Raw genomic sequence first — 6,046 nt, 5'->3', positions numbered from 1 at the left:
GTTCTAGACTATGGTGGCTGTTGCCAACAGCAACCAACTTTTGAGTCATGAACCTGACCATCTACTTTGCATCAGTGAAGATGTTCAGAGTCCCTGATCTCTGAACACATAAAGATGAACAAACAGTGAGTAAATGACTTGATTGGTAAGAAGAGGCCCTTTGGAGACAAAATTTAGAAAGTGGTTTGAAAGAAAGATGAACTACAAGAGTAAGCATAATCTTCCAGGTATCTCTGATAGGGCTGCCTATACTGCCCTTTTCTTGACTTTTTGGTATTCTGCTTTTTCCTTTATTCCACTCCCACATGGCTCTGACATGGCCTTATCCTGCTGTCATGCTGGGTCCAAGGTTGCCTGCCCTCTCTGGCATTCTCTGGCCCTCACTGGCTTTCGTTGTGCTTTGGAACTGCTCCTAGACTAGGTTGGCCAGCAGCTACTGCCTGTGAGCCTGTTGGCAGGCAGTGCTGCTGGATTCTTTGGCATGGATGGTAGTGAGTTCAGGGGCCTCAGAGGGAATGGTGTGAAAGTAAAACCTAAAATGTAATTTTGAGTTGTAATTACTATGTCGTAGAGAAACATGAAACAAAAGTGCTTCTCATCTGCAGACCTCTTGCCCAAAGACTGATAGTACCTGAAATGCTGGAGGAAATTGTTTATGGGATATAAAAAGTCACATATTTTCACTTCTCTAAACAATTTTGTTTGATCCATCTGAACCAGATGTGCTTGATCACATGTGGGCAGTAGGTACATAGGCAGGAAGTATGTCATGTTTGCTTGCACTTGATTGGACCTGATGGGAAATGCAATGAATTATGGGTTTTCCTTGTTAAACTTTTGCAAAACTTGATTCTCGGTCATTTCCTGGGAAATGGGGTACAGACCTGGCCAGCACCCATTCACTTGACCAGCATTTAATTAAAGGTTGCTTCAAATTTGGTTTTAAACTGTGATAGTGGTCTGATTCTCGATTGGTGGGATTGACAATGATCTTATGCAATCTCTGGTCCCCTGCTAGGAGAACAAAACTTTTGTGAAACTGACTACGTTTTGAGAGAAAAGCTTTGTGCTGTCCAGTAGCTCCCTGGGTGTATTCCCACGGTGTGCTAAACTTGGTGAAGAAAGTCGGCGCTTCTTCTTTTCTCTGAATCTGTCTTCTTGCTAGTCCTTATGTTGCCTCCCACCCTATCCTCATGCATTAGACTAAAAGAGTAAGACAGTCTTGATGTTTTCCTGGTGTTCCAAAAGGCAGTAAAGAATTAACAGTAGAAGAACACACCTTTAGTGAACAAGAACATGCTCCCCAAGCTCAATTTTGGGTCGTCTACTTGTTACTCCAAGCCACCAACAGCATCATAACTTCTTGGCTTTCTCATCAGCTCTTTGCTCACACCAGTTACTTATTGATGCACAATTCATACTTCAAAACATAGCCTTGTTAAGAGCTATGTCCTTACAGTCCCTGACGTATAGATCTGTCAGTCCAATACGTACGTATCTCATCCTCCCCATTATTTTGAGGAAGGAAGGGAATAAGAAATGAAAAATAACAAACAAACTTGTCTCTTGATGGTAAGCAGCAGTGTTTCGTTTTACCCCACCAAGAGCCAACTATAGTTAAGCAGACAATAACGGTGATGGCAGATATTCCATGCCACCAGTATTTCACACACACCATGTACCAGATAGTCAGATGTGTTCCACCTCTTTGAGAAATTCCACTATTGTAACCTAGAGAAATCCCACTGCTTGAGATGAGTTGAGTCAGCAAATACTAAAGATGTTTGAAACTTGTTAGCAGCAAGCAGGTGTCTTAAAGAAAAAAAAAAAAAACCTGTAGTGCACAGCTGCAGAGAGCAATCCAGCTGCTGTTTCTGCAAAGCATTTTTTTTTTTTAGTTGGATCATCTTTAAACGATTTGATGTTTGGAGCAATGATGGTGACTTGTGCTTCATTGTTAAAGAACAATTTTGTTTTACTAGGTAAATCAGAAGACTGAAGCACGACATATACTCATATTTTCCCATAAACCCTTCTGTACTAGAGTTTCTGGCTACATTAAGAGAACTCAGCTGATTCATTTCCTAACCTCCTGCAGAGCCAGGAGGGTGCTCCAAGACATCATATAAAGCATCCAGTTCTCACTACTGTAAACGCCAGTGTGCTCAGCAAAGGTCAGCATTAGAGATAGGGCATTTATTCCCTCACCTTCTGTACATGTTGGAAGCTAATAGCTCTCCCATAAGTTTATATCCAAGATTCACTTTGCGGTGAAGAAGACAGTCTCCACTAGAAGTACTTCTTTGTGCTGGGTCTCATTAACCCACTACATTCTAGGGGGTGCTCAGATACAAACAATGGTCAATATGAGGGCAAAAGCTAATTCTCTGGCATCTATGTGGAGGTCAACTCCATACAACCATTGCACTTCTTAGATTCCTAGGGGATTTACAGAGGTAAGCATAGAAATCGAATTCTTCCTCCATCCATTCTACTTCTTTTATTCCCACACAAGTTTGGTTCCCAGGAGCAATAAACATCCTATATAAAATAATTTCAATCTGAACATATTTTTAGGGAATACAACTAGAAATAAAGATATTTGCTTAGAAAAATTAAAATTTAAATTTTTCAACAAAATAAAACTCTGGAGCTACAGATAGTCATGAACTGCCATATGAGTGGTAGGACCAAACCCAGGCTTAAGCATGATTAATAAAAACTCAGAGAGAGAAACTGGGGTTCAAACTGAAGATCTGAAAAGCAAGGTAGCCAGCCACTGGCTCTTACCTCTACCTCAGACTGAAAATGGGCGAGATTCTACCTTCACGAATCCTGAAGAATCAACACCCCATACTCCACACTCCACTGAGATCCTGTCTCTTTCTCCTTATATTCCTCTCTCCTCCCAGCCATATCACTCCTGCTTCCACCTTCCAAATACTGGGATCACTGTTGTGTGAGTTCTGTTTCTCTTTTAGACAGATTTAATCTCGTGTAGCTCAAGGTGGCCTTGAGCTAACAGAGATCCAAGGTGTGTGCCACCACTCCCTGGCCTGTATGGCTCACTAGTATGGATACTTTGCCCTCTGATCTTCAGACAAGTTTTATTTATTAAAACACAAATAAAATACCACTATACCAGGTCCTCCTCAGAAGCACCATCTGTTCTTAATCTCTGAACCATTTATCTAGACCCCATCCACCTCCTTTATGTGCAAAGAATGTTTACCCCAACATTTTAAGGTTCAAGGTTACTAAGAGCAAAATGTTAAGGAAAAAGCAGAGTCGGGTAAAAGGGTTGCAGGTGAAAAATTATTTTGTGAGCAAAAGGAATCTCCTATCATTTTAAAAGCAGTAAAGATCATAGTTATGCTTAAAAACTTGAGGCGGTTTGTTGAATGTGTATGATACTGCAATTAAATAAACAACTTTCATGTTCATGCTGAGTAGTACAATAACCTCTCTGCTTCAGAAGGCTGTCACAGTAAGGAGAAGGAGAGAGAATGAGAAGATGCTCATTAGGAGAGCAGGTGGGCGGCAGAGAGCTGAGTAAGCAGGGACTGACTTGTGCAGGTGTCTTCCCTTTGAGTTCCTCCCTGATGTTACTCTAAAGCAACTTACATTATGTAGGCTTGCAATTATTTTGCCTTGTGTTAATTAAAAACCTTTTCAGATTAAAATAAGTAACATTAGCTTTTAAAAAAGACTACTAATGAACTAATGTAGTTTTTAATACAAGTATACTTTTTGTCTGGTTTTGCTTTTATTCCTGAAAATTAATGGCAGACACTTGACATTTTACAGTATTTTAAACAAAAACACATTTTTCTTTGAGTTGAAGTAAGCAGTTCAGAGGCATCAAGTGCAGTATGACATCACGAGGGCCAGCCCAGGGTGTGATGTAATGATGGGCAGCAAGGGGTGGAGCACTCAGTGTCTTGGTCTGAAGGTTTGTCCTCACACCCTCTCCTCCAGATGCTGACCTCTCCATCAGGACCAAGCCTATGCTACCACTGATATCCCTTGATGATGTGGTAAGCTAATTAACACACCCTCAGAAAAGCTTTAGCAGCCTTCTTTTGCCTATTTTCAATTCTTATTGGTTTTATTTTGAGAAATGTCACTGATAAAATGTATTACTATGACATGCTATTAATATAGTACATTTAAGCTGAAATTTAAAGTTTTTTTGAGATAATCATTAAACACTTCATGTTCAAAAGTAAAATGTTGGTGAAGAATAACATTAATATTGAGTTCTTTTAAGGAAGACAGATGTTCTACAGTGAGTCACTTGTTAAAAACAGTACACTCAATTTCAGCCACTTGCTATACTTCAAATGCCTCTGATTGGAACCTAAGACTCCTGGTTTCTTAAAGAGAAAAATATCCCTTCAAACTTACAGAGTTAGAATTTCCATAGCATCACCCTTTCCTTCATATTTGGCTGGAGCCAATAGCCTCCAAGTCAATAACTGGAATTACAGATGTTAGCAAAGAGGACATTTCTTCGGATGACTGAAGTAGTTTGTGCTTCAGGTAACTTAAAAAAGCGTAAACATCTGAGACAGCATGTGTCAAATAACCAGGCAGCTTCAGGCAGAACCAAGCTCAATATCCCAGAGAGATGCTTAGCACTTCATTAACTACAGTGCCTCTTACCCCACCTTACACTCTGCCCCTTAAACAAACAAACAAACCCAAATCTAAGGAGAACTGAATACAAAGTGGAGCATGGATCATCAGGGTTCTCATATTAGCATCACAGCCCAGGTCTTGCACTGGGACATTTAGAGAGTCTGAAAGCTGATCCTTAGGTAAGAGGAGTGGCTTTTTTTGTGACACTCTCTCTAGATCCCCATGCCAGTCAGCCAATTCTCAAGCAATCTAATCTCTTAACCCATTCCAATATCTCTAAGTGAACTCACTGGAAATTTATAGCACAGACAGTGTCTGAGAATGTCAAGGCATTTAGGAATTGATCAAATAACTTACCACATGAAAAAAGACACCAGTCAGTTGTACAGGTTATTTACATATGTCATACTTTCATATTATGAGATCTCTGAAATTATGTCATTATAAATGAGCTTTTTATCATCATATCCCTTTTGATCTTATGTTCTCTTTTACTGAAAGGACTTTTATAGAGTTAAAAACAGAAAACATTCTTCCACTAGCTGCTTATAAGATATTTCTGGCCATGTATGCTAGCCGGTACCTGTAAGTCTAGCACTTGGTTTGCTATGAGCTTGAGGCCAGTATGGACTACAGATTGAGATTGTACAGCATATTTCTTTTTAAAGAAAAAGACAAAGTAAAAGATTCCGTAGACAGATATCGAATTAGCAACCATGCAAATTCAAAAGAGAGCACTATAAAATTGATCTTAATAAAAATGTAATACTTGAGTGATCTCTGCAGGAACAGGCCTGAGGTCACTCAAGTATAGAATGCACTACTATTCTACATGCTATGCACTGTGGCACGGTACTGTTTGCGAGCAAGGCAAGGGACTGAAGATTGAAACACATACACACAAACACAGAAACAGAGACATCGGTCATCCTTGAAATAAGAATGCTAAGAATGCCCCCCTTGAATCAAGAATGCCCCCTTGAATTAAGAATGCCAATTTTATTGTGTTCCAGGGCAGCTTATATAGGGTCTCCTTGACTAAGGGCCATGCCCTAACTCTCAGCTGCCAGCCCACCAGAAACCAGCCCCCTACCATTAGGAACTCCTGAGGGTCTCATGCTCAGAGCAGCTGCAAACACAGGCAAACAAATTGTTTGCTCAGATCAGCGGCAAGCATATTTACTCAGGCAGGCAAGGGGTCACAGGAAATTCAGGGTCCAGGGATCCATAGTCCCCAACACTGAGGCAGTGACCTCTACAGGAGCAGATTCAAGGGAACAACCACTGTGGGTGCAGGCCTGAGTCCAGAGACCTCTGTAGGACCAGGTATAAGTCAGGGACCTCCAAGGAAACAGAACCGAGCCAGAGACCTCCGTAGGATGGGGCCCAAGCCAGGGACCTCTGC

General features: G+C 40.8%; 1 pseudogene; it reads left to right on the top strand.

Annotated features, from left to right (window-relative positions):
* The first annotated feature begins 481 nt into the window (after window positions 1–481).
* LOC119812621 lies at window positions 482–2,129 on the top strand (annotated as a pseudogene).
* Window positions 2,130–6,046: the final 3,917 nt, after the last annotated feature.

This window comes from Arvicola amphibius, chromosome 1, assembly GCF_903992535.2.
Source record: "Arvicola amphibius chromosome 1, mArvAmp1.2, whole genome shotgun sequence".
In the NCBI taxonomy this organism is placed as follows: domain Eukaryota; kingdom Metazoa; phylum Chordata; class Mammalia; order Rodentia; family Cricetidae; genus Arvicola; species Arvicola amphibius.
Note: the sequence above shows the minus strand (reverse complement) of the source record. Positions and strands in the feature narration are given on the sequence as shown.